Below are 15,292 nucleotides of genomic sequence, written 5' to 3' on the forward strand. Positions count from 1 at the left end.
GACATCAAAAATTATCTGTTGCTGCGGAGATGCAGGAAGCAAAAAGTCCCCTAGAATGATTATTCTTCAGATATGTAACAGTGCAGTAGCTGGTGGCAAATCTTGTCATAGAGCAAACAGCCAAATACTGCTTTTATTGCTGAAGAGGTTAAGATGCTCTACAGGAAAATGCAAAAAATGAAAGGAAAGAAAAATCAGAATTATTTTCAAGACGATTTCTTTAAATGTTCCATGTGAATACAGTCCATGATTTACATTTATCATATGATTGTATTTCAACAGTTCTGTCTTTCAGTTTTGTATCAAGCTGGTCACATTAATGCTTTGCTGATGGTTCAAAATTGTTCAATTTTCAATATAAAAAAATGTTTTTTCTTCTTCTCTCAATGACATTTTAGTCAGGTTTCAGGTAAGCTTGTTAGTTCCAAGAACTGTATTGATAATGGTTATAAAGTTGGTTTTTGAGTGCAGATTTATTGCCTTGACTTGAAGTTTCATTATCAATATTGGTTAAAGACAGTTGCCTACACTATATCAGACCCCTTTTGTCTCCAAGCTTTGGGAGTCTAAATCAATTCCTCTGCCACATGGAGAGTTTCTTTCAGGCTTGCCTGTTTCTTTCACTGCAGCCCGTAGCCTGCTTATCAATTAAGTGTTTCATTTATGGATGCAGTTTGATAAAAATCTATGGAATGATAGGAAATGAAGAGAACTAGGGTGTGTCCGCTGCTCAGCTTAGAAACCACTTCTCCATTTTAAAACGCTTCTCCTAAGGTCAGGTAGCAGTATTCTGAATACTCTGGCTTTTGCTGTTTTTTCCACCAAAGTTTGCTTTCTCTGTGGATTATCCATGTTCTTGGCTTTTTTCACTTCCTATTACGTGCTGATGTTTATGAACCCCAGTCTATTTTAATATTCTCAAAGCCATGTCTGTTGCCTGTTACCTGTGTGAATTTTCTGAGACTCGGACTTCTTCCTCACTAGCTAAATGATACTAATACTAAATGAGCATTTCATATCATTGCTATAAGGATTAAATAAAATAATTCATTAGGAAACCTTTAGTGGGAGGTTCTCAAATTCAACTGCTTGTAGAATTACGTGGAGAGCTTTAAAAATGATGACCCTATTTTCTACTCCCAGAGATTCTTGTGCTACCAAAATCTAATTGATGTAAGTGTGGTGTGGACATCAGGGTTTTGGAGAGTAAATTTGAAGAAAAATTTTGAAACACCACTGCCTGAACTTATCATTGGTATATAATAAGCACTCATTAAGTAGGAGCCACGGTTGTGGGTACTATCATCATTATTTGTGCATTATTACTATTAAACTTTCGAGTGAGATTTTCAGGAAGTCGGGTTCATTTCTCAGCTTGAAAAAGTTTACGTTCTAAAGAGAGTTTGGAGAAGGGGTGTGGTCGAAAGGGGCTTTGTGGATGGATGAGCAAGAAAGAAGTGAATAATAATATCCATTTAAAAATCTTTAAGTTGCAAAAGAAAACCTCAGCTCGAACTGGATAGATAAAAAGATAATTTATGACAAATGATTGGAAGGTATTGAACAAGTCAGTGGAATTTTGGGTTTAGGTGACATCTCATCCAGGTACTCAAAAAAGTGTCACCAAGGCATATGTCCCTCTTTCTCTCACCAAACTGGCTTCCAAGATTCTGGAAGGGGTTCCTTTCCATCCTCAGGATCCTCATGGTGGCCATCCCTGCACACCATCCCCTGGCAGCTCCCTTCTTCCCTGTGCTATAGCAGTGCTATGTGGCCAGGACCAAAAGAGAGGCTAGCCTCTTCCAGAATGTTCCAGAATGATTGCAATATAAGCACCTCATAGAAAGAGACGTATAGCCTGGAGGAGGAAAACTAAGTAGGAGGGGACCCTTGTGTTGGCTAGAATGGAAGCAGCAGGCCTGGGAGTGGAAGATTACACAGTGTAAAGACACCAGTATGGAGTGAGAAAAGCTTGGAAACATAGGACAAAAGGCGATATAATATGAAGACAGATTGAGTGGAAGACGTTCTGTGGGGGTTTATAGATCACAGAAGAAGGCAGAACATGTGTGGAGCAGATACTATTTATCAAAATACCCAGGCACCCCGCAAATATTTATCTGTGTATTCACATTATTTTTGTTTTTCACAGCATCTCATTATGTAAAAATTCATGATCTAGTTGAAGATGAACTGTTTTCTCTGCCTGCTGTGATGTGAAATACATTTATAGGAAACAGAAAAGCTTCTATGTGTTGCCCTGTTAATGAAATTTAAATGTTGACTCCCAACACAATGCACACAAACTCCAGATCTGCTTTTCTGCTTGGGCTTTTGTTCAAGTTACCAGTTTGGAAATTTGTCACTGGAGAGAAATTGGGAGATTTTTATCCAAATGTAAAAACTAAACTAAAAATTCTTATCCTTTGAAACCTAAAATATATTTATGTTTCCCTTCTCGTTCTCTCCCTCCCTCCTTCCTTCCCTCATCCTCCCTCTCCAGGCTTATGTAAAGAGCAAGGTGCTACATCATATACATCTTGTCTATGCTATATATACAAACTCTCTGGATCTACATTTCAAAAGGCCCTTTCCTTTTAAAAAGAGGGTTTATCACTGTGATTTCTGATCTAATAGTGGTCCAGCATTAATAGAATGAAACAAGAGTTCCTGTCGTGGCGCAGCAGAAACGAATCCGACTAGGAACCATGAGGTTGCTGGTTTGATCCCTGGCCTCGCTCAGTGGGTTAAGGATCCAGCGTTGCTGTGAGCTGTGGTGTCAGTTGCAGACTCATTTCAGATCTGGCATTGCCCTGGCTGTGGCCAGCAGCTGTAGCTCTGATTAGACTTCTAGCCTGGGAACCTCCATGTGCTGCAAGTGCGGCCCTAAAAAACAAAAAAAAAAAAAAGAATGAATCAGACCTGACTAGAATGAACATTGTCAGTGGCTTGTGTAGATCAAGTTGTTTGGTGAAACTGTGTATGTGTAAGTGAGTGTATGTTCTGGAACACAACATAATTTTTTGTTTTGGTTTTGGTATTTTTTGTTTTTATTTTTTTGCCATGGGCTATCTCATTAAATTTCAGAGATCCTGTTTTAAAAGATAATTTGTTTGGTTCTTTGTTTTGTTTTGTTTTGTTTTTAAGGCTACACATGTGGCACATGGAAGTTTCTGGGCTGGGGGTCTAATCAGAACTGCAGCTGCTGGCCTGCACCACTGCTACAGCAATGCCAGATCCGAGCTGCATCTGCAACCTATGTCGTAGCTTGTGGCAACACTGGATCCTTAACCCACTGAGCAGGGCTAAGGATCAAACCCACATCCTCGGGGACATCATGTCAGGTTCTTAACCCCCTGAGCCACAACAGGAATTCCCGAAAAAGGTAGTTTTGTCTCAACATTCTTAGGAAGAATTTCATCCTCGGGAGTGTTAGAAAGTATAGGGGACTAGAAAGTAGAAGTGGGGTTTGGGGCGGCTGCTCTGTCGTTAATGAGCTTAAGTTGTTCTTTCTATTTCTGCCTTTACTTCCTCATCTGTGAAATGGGTGTTGGGGGAGCACATGATTTTAGGTAAGTTCTGCTAACTTTTGATTCCAACTTTAAGGGAAATGAACCAAGCCAAGGCATTCCATCTTACAGATCATAAAACTGATGTCCAGCAAGTTTACCTAACCTAAAACATCTTACCTTGGTTGTAGTAAATCAAATGAATTAAAAAAAATCACGTTGCATTTTAGCCAAGGCACAGTATTATGAAAACAAAAGGGAAAAAAAAGGGAGAAATATTTATGTCAAAATTTCTATGTGGCTTCTTGAAAGCAGTTCTAGGATTGCTTTGAATTCCAGAGAGAGGAACTCCACAGTGACAGAGGCTCTCCCAGGTTTTAGTACAGGAAACTGACATGCCACACATATTCAACTTTCCGTATGCACATACCAATATCACCAAAAAATATTTCTTTTTTATTTTATTTTATTTTCCCACTGTACAGCAAGAGGATCAAGTTATCCTTACATGTATACATTACATTTTTTCCCCACCCTTTGTTCTGTTGCAACATGAGTATCTAGACATAGTTCTCAATGCTACTCAGCAGGATCTCCTTGTAAATCTATTCTAAAAGTTGTGTCTGATAACCCCAAGCTCCCGATCCCTCCCACTCCCTCCCTAAAATATTTCTATGGTTGTACTTTCAAACTGCATTTTGTGGAAAGAAGACTATTTCTTCTGCTTAACTGACAATTAACCAGTTCCTTCTCTATTGATAAAAGGCAGTGTATTTCAAATGTGTGATGTTAATTTCAATGCAGCTACCTTGTAAATACCCAGATCATAATTAAATTCTAAATGGCACAGGTACCCCCAGCATTTTGAAAGTTAGCTTTACACCACTTTTCTTTTATGAAAACCTACTTGGGTACCTGTTGTAGCTTCATGAAAGAAATCCAGAGAGGATTTGCACTTGTATGGAAAAAAAAAAGGTGAGAAGCAAAAGTACCACTCAGCATTTGTTTGCAACGGAGTTGGCTTTATAGAGTCAGGGGACCTCTGAGCCTTGAGAGGGGCACTGCCAAGCTCCTTCCCCAGGAACTGTACCCAGCCTCTCAGCATCCAGGCACCAGAGCTTTGCACCGTGTCTGTGAGCATCTGTGCCTTATCTCAATTTATTTTGTGCCTCCGTTAGCAAGATGTGTCCTAAGGTAATTGCTTCTTCCCTTTATGCCATTTCAGCTTATAAGCTTTCACAGGAATGCTCTACTTTTGGATAGTGGGGGAAACCTGTATAGAGTATCAGCACAGTCACATAGGCAGATGTGAGTAGAACCAAATCTAAAAAAGCTGATCAGGTTTTGTTTTCCTAATGCTTATATAAAAAATGATGGCTTTTTGATTTTATTGCTGTTTTAAAAAATGGACATTGAGAGCCTATTTCTGCCAGGTGCTGTTCTGGGCACTAGGAAAACAGCAGTGAACAAAAAAGCCAAAGCATTCTGTCCTCATATAACATTCTTTTTAGGAGCATGGAATAGGCGGAGGTGGTAAACTGGTTTTCAGAAAGAATGAAGGAAGGGCAGGAAGGAAAAGGTAATCCCTGAGTTGTGCTTTCTGATTTCCTTTGGTGAATATTCTGAACCTGATGGGTTTCAGACCACATCCTGATGTCACTGAGAGTTGGAAAGCAATGTATACAGTAGCCTCTAACCCCTGTGAGCAGGCTCCCTCCAGCACCTTCTGGGTGGGGGAAGTAGATAGCAGATAGATCCCATTAAGACAAAGAAAGCAGGACAAGAGATCACAGACCATGAGTGGGAGAGAGGCTTGCTGTTTTATTGAGCCCTAGTGGAGTAAGCGCTCTTGATAAGGGGAGGTCATATGAGCAGAGACATGAATTAAGGGAAGAAGAAGCATTCCTGACCAAGGGCACAGCAAGAGCAAAGGGCCTGAGGTAGGAACAAACTTGGCATATTTGAGGAACAGTGAGGAGGCCAGTATGGCAAAGAAAGGAGGAAATCAGGGAAGTGGCTGGGGCCACATTATTTTGAGCTTCATGGGCCATGCTAATGATTTTGGCTTTACCTCTGAGAAAGTTCAGAAAGAATCTAAATGTTCTGAGCAGAAGAGTGACAGAGATCTGACCTAGCTTTTTTTTTTTTTTTTTTTTGGCCTCTTTAGGGCCACCCCAAGGCACATGGATATTCCCAGGCTAGGAGTCAAATCAGAGCCATATTCGCTGGCCTACACCACAGCCACAGCAACATCAGATCCGAGCCACGTTTGCCACCTGCACCACAGCTCATGGCAACACCAGATCCTTTAACCTACTGAGCAAGGCCAGGGATCAAACCTGGGTCCTCATGGATTCTATTCAGATTCTTTTCCGCTGAGCCATGATGAGAACTCCTGACCTAGCTTTTCAAAGCATCACTAGCCACAGCATTGAGAGAAGACCACAGAAGACAAAGGAAGAAGCAAGCTGACCAACTATATGGCTGTTGCAAATTTCCTGGGCTGTGTTGTGTTGATGATAATTTTGACCAAAGTGTGTAGAAAAAGTCACAAATCTGCATATGTTTTAAAGGTGAATCCACTGGGTTTGTCAATGTATCGGATGTGATATATGGGGAAAAGAAAGGATTCAAGAACAACTCTTATGTAATGTTTTTACCTGGGAAAGTGGGAGAATTTAATTGCCAGGTCCTTAGATAGGAAGAAAGAAGCATATTGAAACTGAAAAAAACCTCAGGTTTTTTTTTTGGTTTTTTTTGTTTTTTTTTGTTTTTTTTTTGTTTTTTTTTTTTGATGTTTAAAGTTTGAGATGCCTGTTATATTTCTACCTGATATCATATTTGAGTACACACATCTGGAGGTCGGGGAAAGGTTGGCCGTGGAAGTACAATTAACTTTATTTAAAGCTCAAAGCTAAGGGAAGTCGAGGTATCAAAGAAAGTTCTGAAATCAAAACCCTGGGACCTCAAGCATTTAGACTTTGAGGGGATGAAGAAGAACCAGTCAAAGAGACTGAGACTGGCATATTCCCCAAAGAAGGGAAAGCAGGAATCTCAATGATACTTGCACACCATGGTTCACAGCAGCATTACTCACAATAGCCAAAAGGTGGAAATAATACAAATGCCCTTCAGTAGATAAGTGGACATGCAAAATATGCTAGATACATACAACAGAATATTATGCTGCCTTGAACAGGAATGAAATTTTATTACAGGCTCCAACATGGATAAACCTAGAAGAAAGTATGCTAAGTGAAGTAAGCCAGACACAAAGTGACAAATATGATGTGATTCATTTATATGAAGTAACTAGAGAAGGCAAACACGTGGCGACAGAAAGTGTAGTGGCAGTTACCAGGGGCTGAGGGAGGAGGCAGTGGGGAGTGACTGTTTAATGAGAACGGTTTCTGTTTGAGAAGATGAAAGGTTCTGGAGATGAATGGTGGTGATATTGCACAAAGATGTAATTTACTTAGTGTCAGTAAACTGTAACACTTGACAATCATTAAAATGATAACATTTTATGATATGTGTATTTTACCGCAATAAAAAGAAAATTAGACTGAGAATTAACAACCAGTGAGGAGGAAGGAGAATCAGAGAGTGTATCCTGGAGCTTTAAGAAAGTATTTCGGGAAGGAGGAATTTATCATTTGGGTAAAATGGTGAAATTTCCTTCTGTTCCTATTAACTTTTCTCTCCATTTTTGCATACTTATAGTTTTACTGAAGATACCATTTTATATATACTTTGGAAGGCAGCTATGCTTACCACTATACCACCAACATCCCACCAGTTTATATATACTTTGAATGTTTTCCCTATATCATCAACTTTCCCTGCTAATATTCAAAATAGGCTCTTTATTTAGGGGTTGTCAAATCTTAAATAGCTCATCATAGAATCTGGATGCCAATATATCAATCGCATAATGAGCTGTTATTTGGATGTTATACAACAATAGTTTCAATGAATCATCTATGCGTCCTGGAGTTGTGCTTTATTTATTGTCCCTCTGTACTGATTATGAGCTATTTCCTTGACTTTGTACAGATTTCACCATTGTGTGAAGCCACAGTCATAAAATTTGATGCAGGTATTTGAAGTTTAGGAAAGAATAAGAAAACCCTTTGTACAACAAAATAAAGGTTTCTCTCTTTTCCATCAGTTGCTGAGGAGATTTACTTTTGGCCCTTAATCTTGGTTCCAACTATTTCTTAATTTACCTGACATGGTGCAATAGCTGCTTGGGATTTTTCTGTGTGTGTGTGTGTGTGTGTGTGTGTGTGTGTGTTTCTTTTGGTCATTTTCTTTTCATAAATATGTGTTTATTTACATCTTTAAAAATGGGAAAAAAATAGAGTTAAAAATTCACGGAATTATCAATGTGTATGTAATGGTTTTGACAGCTATTCACATTTATCTCCAGATGTAAATTATATGGCATAGTTCCTTTTACATGTTCATTAAATTCCATAGATGTCAGTGGTTTCCTTGGAAACAAAAGCCTTTATATAACTAGTCAGAGTCTTGGTAGCAGAAATATCAGGATGCTGGGGGAGGGGTGGGGTGGATAAGGGATGGTTCCCTGGAGTAGATATTGGCAGTGAAAAATGCCTCTCTCCCTTTCCACCTGCCCTTCATACTCATGGCTTTTCAACAGTGAATAAGAGAAGATTGTTAAAGCCACCATTAAAGTATACAATATCTTCGCTAATGGTTAGAAGCTTTTAACTTTTTTATAAGCAGTTACAGATAGGCTAAGTCTTTTCTGGGATGTTGGTATAAATTCCCAAATTTGAGATGGGGTTGGTATGGCTCTTATCAACAATTACATTTGAGCATTTCAGAGATGCCTACATCTGTCAAGGGAAAATACTAGACCTGGCAGCCAAGAGCCTTCTCATGGTGACCAGTGTGGACCCCTTGTGAAGGCAGGATTCATACCATGAGTTCACTAAACCTCAGGTCTTCACAGAAAGTTCTGATTCATTCTATCATTGCTTCTACCTGGTGCAACTTCAATCTAAATCCAGTCTGTTTTACTTGCAGTGGTACAGAGTTGCCTTTTGGAAACAAACATTTCTCAGTTTTAATTCTTTCAAATGCAATAATACGCCACCTTGTGGATGTATCTGATATTACTTTATTAAGTTAATTACATAGTGAACAGCTCACTCTCTCCACCAAGGTTTTCAAGCTTTGGTTCTAATATAGAGATATCAGAAGCACTCTGGGAGATTTAAAAAATCTTGATACCTAGGCCATACCCAGATCAATTAAATCAAAATGTCTGATGTGGGACTCAAGCATCGATAGTTTCTTTAAATCTCTCCAGAGATGCCTTATTTAACCAAGGCTGAGAACCATTCATCTAAGTAAAAAGAGGACCAGCTTAAATGGACATTTCTCTGTTTAAAATAAGGACTTTATGCAGTGAGGCACTGAGAACTTCCCTGCAATATCCCCTTGTCAAAAAGGCTACTTTTTGGTCTAGTCTTTTTTTAACTTAAAATAAAGAGAAGTGCGCTATGGTACTTTTAGTATTTGCCAGCTGCCATAACAAAGTACCAACAACTGAGTAGCTTAAACAAGGGATATGTATTTTCTCATCATTCTGGAGGCTTGAAGTCTGACACTGGTGTTGGCAGGCTTGGTTTCTTCTGAAGCCTCTCTCCTTGGCTTCGGCTGTCTTCTCCCTTTGTCTCCACGTGGTCTTCTCCCCATACCTGTCTGTGTCCTAGTTTCCTCTTCTTAGAAGGACTCCAGTCATAGTGGATTAGGGTGCACCCTAAGGACCTCATTTACCTTAATTACCTCTTTATCTTCAAACACAGTCACCCTCTGATGGAGGCAGTTAGGGATTCAACATCTGAATATGGGGAGGGAACATGATTCAGCCCATAACAGTATTTCCTCACTACATCCCAAAGGATTATTTCACAATAAATCTAATGTCGATGAGTTGATTGTTTTTCTTCATAATCAATATGGTTGTCAAAGTGGATAGAAATGTGTAGTTGGAATCACTCCAGAAATAGACACAACTTACTGCTTTTGCAGAGGGTCTTTATTGTAGCTTATGCTGTTTTGGTATCATCAGCACAATCATATCGATTCTTCTATACTCCAGACACCCAGTGTGTGTCTTTTTATGCCTAAGCGCCTAATACAGTGTAGTCATTACGTGTACACGTTCTGGGGTCAGATGGCCAAGCCTCAAAGCCAATTACTAGCTATATAACCCACGAAGTTATTCCACATCTATGAGATTTGGTTTCCCCATCTGAATTATGGAAATAATCTGGGTGTTTATCTTATCTGGTTGCTGTAAGGACTCAATGGTAAAATGCAGGTAAAGCACTTAACACAACCCTGTATTAATCAGGTTCCACCTATACAGTTTTATCTGATAAAAGATAAAAGATTCTTTAACAGGCATTGTCTACATATTTTTACTTATAAATATGAATAGCAGATGAAAATTTAAGGTCTCATGTTAGTTTTGTTTTACACATATGCCTAAGAATATGGAATCATTGAAAAATGAAAATAGGCCTCTTTGTTACACATTTTAAAAATCAATAATGTACAATATCAATGTACATACAATATTGAACAAGATAAGCTCTTAGTATATCAAAAATAGATAATTGAGTGAGAAATTTCATCAGTTAATGCTTGATAGAAATTTTGGAATGTATATTAAAAATAAATTGTGTCAGTATCAGCAAACTAGAATGGATATTTAATTTTATGGCCAGCTGCTCAAAATTGCATGGTTCCAGTTGATAGTTCTTAGTCAATTTATTTGAAGGATACTGCAGAGCATTTGAAATACTGTAGAGGTATGACTGGACCCCTTATTTTTTTCTATTAATAAAAACAAAGCAGGAGATCCCTGGTGGCTTGGCAGGATAAGGATCTGGCGGTGTCACTGCTATGGCTCTGGGTACTGCTGTGGCACAGGTTCAGTCCCTGGCCTGGGAACTTCCACATGCCATGAGTGTTGCCAGAAAACCAAAATAAAACTAATATATATATAAAAAAAAAAAACCACCCAAAGTAAATTATTATTCTAGTGCATAAATTGCAAAGTCGGGTAGATTGATGCTCTGCTCTGTAAATATTTTCCCGAGACGTAATTGTGCTACGTTGCTCTAAATTCCTTAAGTAATTTCTTAGAAATGTTTCAAGAATCAAGAAATTCATCAAGCTTCTTTTAATCACATTCTTAAATGTTCTGCTTTTAATTTACCAACGGTCATGCCCAATTCATAATTATGAATTGAGAAACTATGAAGTTGTAAGAGAAAAATAATATGTTGAGCTGAACCAGGCCTTTGTCAGTTGAGCTGGTTTCTCTGGCAACAAGATGTTAGATGATAAATCATGGATCTAAAACCACAGTGTTTCGAAGGCAGTGAGGAGCAGGACACTGAGGAGTGAGTGTCATCTGACTGCTCTGATGGAATCTTTGTTGCAATTAAAAAGGTGTGGCCTCGTTAACTCAAGGGCAGAAATTCAGGCTGTGATGAATCCAAGTCCATTCGAAATATTTCCTTTAATAATAACAAAACATATTGCTTTAATAGCATTGGTTGGTATTAGTTGCATGTGGCAAAAATTTCATGCACTATTAATTCTAGCACTACATTGGAACACTAGAATTATACCGCCTTGGCTCTAAATAAATCCTCTTGGCTCTGACTGAGAAGAGAAAAACCAATTATTTTAGGGGCCAGTCCTGAATTATGGCCTTAATAAAGGCTCAGTCACCAAATAATGGGAGCTTGCATAAAGAATAGTTGAAGAGCAAGTTGGAGAGAGTGATGGAAAAGGATTCTGTCTTTAATTTTGGCTACCTTGAAGCTATTACAAAAATTTTCCTTGAAAAAAAATGTTTAAATTGCCTTAAAGCTTGAATAATTCCAAAGATGAAAAAGAAAAACTCAGTCATGTGTTTATCTTCCAAAAGATCACACTGTGCTCATCTATGCATTTGCATACATGACATATTAAGGTTCTTTTATTTAACATGACAGCTTAAGTACAGCCGTGATGCTAAATAGTCTTTCATATTTATCACTTCCATAAATGAATAATAACCCATTGAAATCATGTGAAATATTTACCATTAATTTACTTTCAAATAGTTAAAAAATTTCCATTTTATTTTTATGTAACTCTAAAACAAATATCTGTCATTTTGCATTTTTCTTTGTTATTTCCTTAAATTCTTGTCCTAACAATGGAATTACCTGTCCAAATGCATCTGATTTAATTCATCATCATAGGGTCCTTCCTCATTTTCCCTCCTTCCACATACGTATTTCCTTTTATCTCCTGGTGGCAAGTCTGGTTCCTTACCACACTGATATAAGTACTTCTGTGTTACAGTTTACACAAATTAATTCCAAAATAAATATGCTAGTGCCAGCAGTAACAGATCTACTAGAGAAAACTCAACATTTCTATGCTGCTCTCTTTCTCTCTTAGACTATTTCTCACTTTGGTTATAGGTATTCAATTTATTAAAATTAATTCTTTCTATAGAGTTATACTAGTTTGCTCTACAGTTAGAGTCATTATATTCAATTTTAGAGATTGCCATTTTGCATGCTTTTTATTAAAGCTACATTTTGAAAATGTAAAATATTTCATGGTTCAAAATTCAAGATTAGGGAGTTTTCTGGTGGCTTAGCAGACTAAGGATCTGGTGTTGTCACTGGCATGGCCTGAGTTGTTACTGTGCTCGGGTTCCATCCCTGGCCCTGGAATTTATCCATGCTGTGTGCATGGCCAAACAATCAAGATTATACATATAAGATGACTCAGAGAAGGCTCACATCCATCCAGATCTCTTTAACCCCCATTTCTACTCAAGCTTCTAGTTTTTCCTTCCCATGTTTCTGTTTGCAAAAATAAGAAAACACACACAACACACATACAATTCCCTCTTATCATTGAGTAAAAAGTTCACATTTTTCCAGTGATCTGAGATGCCGTTTTTTTTTTTTTTTTTTTCAAAAAATGTGTGTAAAAATTTACTATCTTTCTTACACAAAACGTACTATTCTATCCATATGCTTTTACAGCTTGCCCTTTTCACTTCATATACCTTCAAAATCATTCCATGTCGGTCCTGGGGATCTTTTTCCTTCTTTTATACGAACCTGTGTCCTCACGGATACTAGTCAGGTCCATTACCACAGAGCCACAACGGGAACTTCTGACGTGCCATTTTCTAATTTTAAAATTTTTTAATTTTTTAAATTTTATTTTTAAAAATCCCTAGAACACAATAGCCAAAATCATTATCAGTTATACAATTGACACTGACATCTTGTAAATTTAACCACGAGGTCCAGGAAATGAAATTAAGAGAACAATTGTGGTTATTCTGTCTTACAAATTTGGCTTTTAAAAATCTATGCCATCATTGAGTTGTTTGTTCTATAATTTCTGAGCACATTTTGTGTAAAAATAACTCCTGTGCATTATTCATGTTGACAGGCCCTTTAAATAGCCGCAAAGCACGTGGGAGCATATTAATACTGCATCTGCGCTGTGCTTTTGAAGTCTATCAATTTTATGGGATAGAAATCTTGCACAATGTCAGGAGGTTTTTTACATTCTTGACTGCTTGTGGTGGCATAAGGAAGTACCAGAGTTGCATGATGTGGGTGAAGATGTCACATTTTCTGATTGGATTTTTATCTAAGGAAGGTGAGAGCTGTCAGTTTCACTTCCTAGAGCAATGTTCCAGGTTGACTAAGTTTTCTGTTAAAAGAATGTCAGAAGTAGCAAGTGTCTCTGACCTGTCTAGTTGAGGAGGAATTTTTCTTGACAGTGATTACCAGAAACATAACCATTCACTTTTCCCCGCTATGGCAACTTTTAAAAATTTTATTTATTTATTGAAATGTAGTTCATTTACAATGTTGTGTTAATTTCTACTGTACAGCAAAGTGAATATATATGGTAACATAATCATGGTAACATAATCATTCTTTCCATTTATAACCTTTGAGACATGAAAATTCAAATGTTATGAGCCATTTGGGTAGCAGTGGAACTGGTCTGCTTAATATTTTTAAATTGTTTTTATTTTTGGAAAAAAGTAAGTCATGAATCTACTAAAAACATAAAATCTTATGGTATTAAAAGTAATCATTAAAAAGTATGCCCTCGACCCTGATTTCTTCTGTTCCCTTCCTTCCCCAAAGTGACAGTTCATAGTTATTTCCTGTTTTTATTTCCTAGGAAATCTATGAATTTACCAGCCCATTTAACAGAAATTCAATTCTATATAAATTATACATATCAAATGTTATTTATACATATCAAATGTTATTTAAATGCAACAATATGTCTCAGAAATTGTACCATATTATTACAATATATCTACTACATGCTTTTTTTAGAAGCTGTATTTTGTTTTATAGATATATTGAAATTTATTTATTGAATTGTTATTTCCAATGTTTTTGCTGCGCCAAATAATTCTTCAAGATAGATTTATTAAATATGTTTTGGGGCATAATATGTGTAAATTTGAATTTCCTACAACTGAAATTTCTGCATCCAAATACATTTTAAATCATGAAGTAAATTACCAGATTACTCTCTAAAGAAGTTGGAACAATTTACACTTCCATCAACAGCATTCAAAATTACCTATTTGTTCACACTCTTAAGAACACAGTGTTTCATGAATATTTTTGATTTTTGTAAATATGATAGGTAAAAAATCAGTAGCTCTTTATAATTTAAATTTGCATTTCTGCCATTAGGAGCAAAGAGCAATCTTTTCCCCCTGTGTAGTACATTTGTATTTTTTATATAACCTTTTCGCATTTTCCAGTGGATTTCCAATGTTGTACTTTTCTTATTGTTTTATAAGATATTTTGATATAGTAAGCGCTGTCTGTCATGTGTTATCACCATCTTTTTACATTAATTTGACTTCATGGAATTTTTGCTTTCCAGATTCTTCTGGTAGTCAGTTTTATTAATCCTTTTTTTTCATGCATTTTCAGTTTGCAGTGCTACTTGTAAGAGTTATCCATTCTAAAATAAAACATGATTTTGTGATTTCTTTGATGTTTTTAAGTTTTAATTTTTATGCTTGTATCTTTAAGCCATCCGGACCTTTTCATATGATGGTGACGAAGTGATCTTTATTAGTCAGGATAGGCTAAGATAGTCACTAATAACAAACAATGGCTCCATGTCAGTGGAATAAAACATCAAAAATTTCTCTCTTCCTCTGTCTGCTCAAGGTCTGAAAAACATTCCAGGCTGCCCTCAGCAGGGCAGGCTGTTGCTATTTTGGGGTTTTCCATCTCAACAAGAGGCACTGGCTTTTGCTGAATAAGGAGAAGAGAAGCAGCTGGAGAATCAAGAGGGACTTTTTAATGGATCAGCCTAGAGTAGTGGTATATGTTCCTCTGCTCCCATTTCATTTGCCAGATCTAGTCATGTGCCCCAGCTCCGTTGCATGGGGCCTAGGAAATGTAGTCTCCAATATGCCCAGGCACGAAAGGAAAGCCAAATAATAGTGAACTGGTAATGTCTACTACACTAACAACTTTATTGAACTCTATGTGACTGCCTTGTTGTCCACTGTAATTATTGCATCATCTATCTTTTTCTCACTAATTTGAAATTCTATCCCAACTATATAATGAAAACCCCTCTGTTTTTCCATTCTTCCTTCTGCTATCATTGACCTTTCTATATAGTTTAGACTGGTAATAAAGTGCTTTATTTATCAT

The 15,292-nt window shown here is 37.2% G+C and overlaps 1 protein-coding gene and 1 long non-coding RNA gene across 4 annotated transcripts in view; one reads left to right on the forward strand and one right to left on the reverse strand.

Moving 5' to 3' along the window:
* Positions 1–15,292, forward strand: part of PLCB1 (phospholipase C beta 1) — a 746,923-nt gene that overhangs the window by 264,694 nt on the left and 466,937 nt on the right. The gene's annotated exons all lie outside the window — the stretch shown is intronic.
* Positions 132–3,777, reverse strand: LOC146395183 (uncharacterized). The gene is made up of 2 exons (XR_014831908.1): positions 3,281–3,777; positions 132–2,729 (listed from the first exon to the last, which is right to left on the reverse strand). It is a non-coding gene; the product is annotated as an uncharacterized LOC146395183 (long non-coding RNA).

This window comes from Sus scrofa, chromosome 17, assembly GCF_054392235.1.
Source record: "Sus scrofa isolate SSC_HxYL_T2T_F1_AM1 chromosome 17, Sscrofa_HxYL_maternal_Yorkshire_Landrace_v2.0, whole genome shotgun sequence".
Classification (NCBI taxonomy): Eukaryota; Metazoa; Chordata; class Mammalia; order Artiodactyla; family Suidae; genus Sus; species Sus scrofa.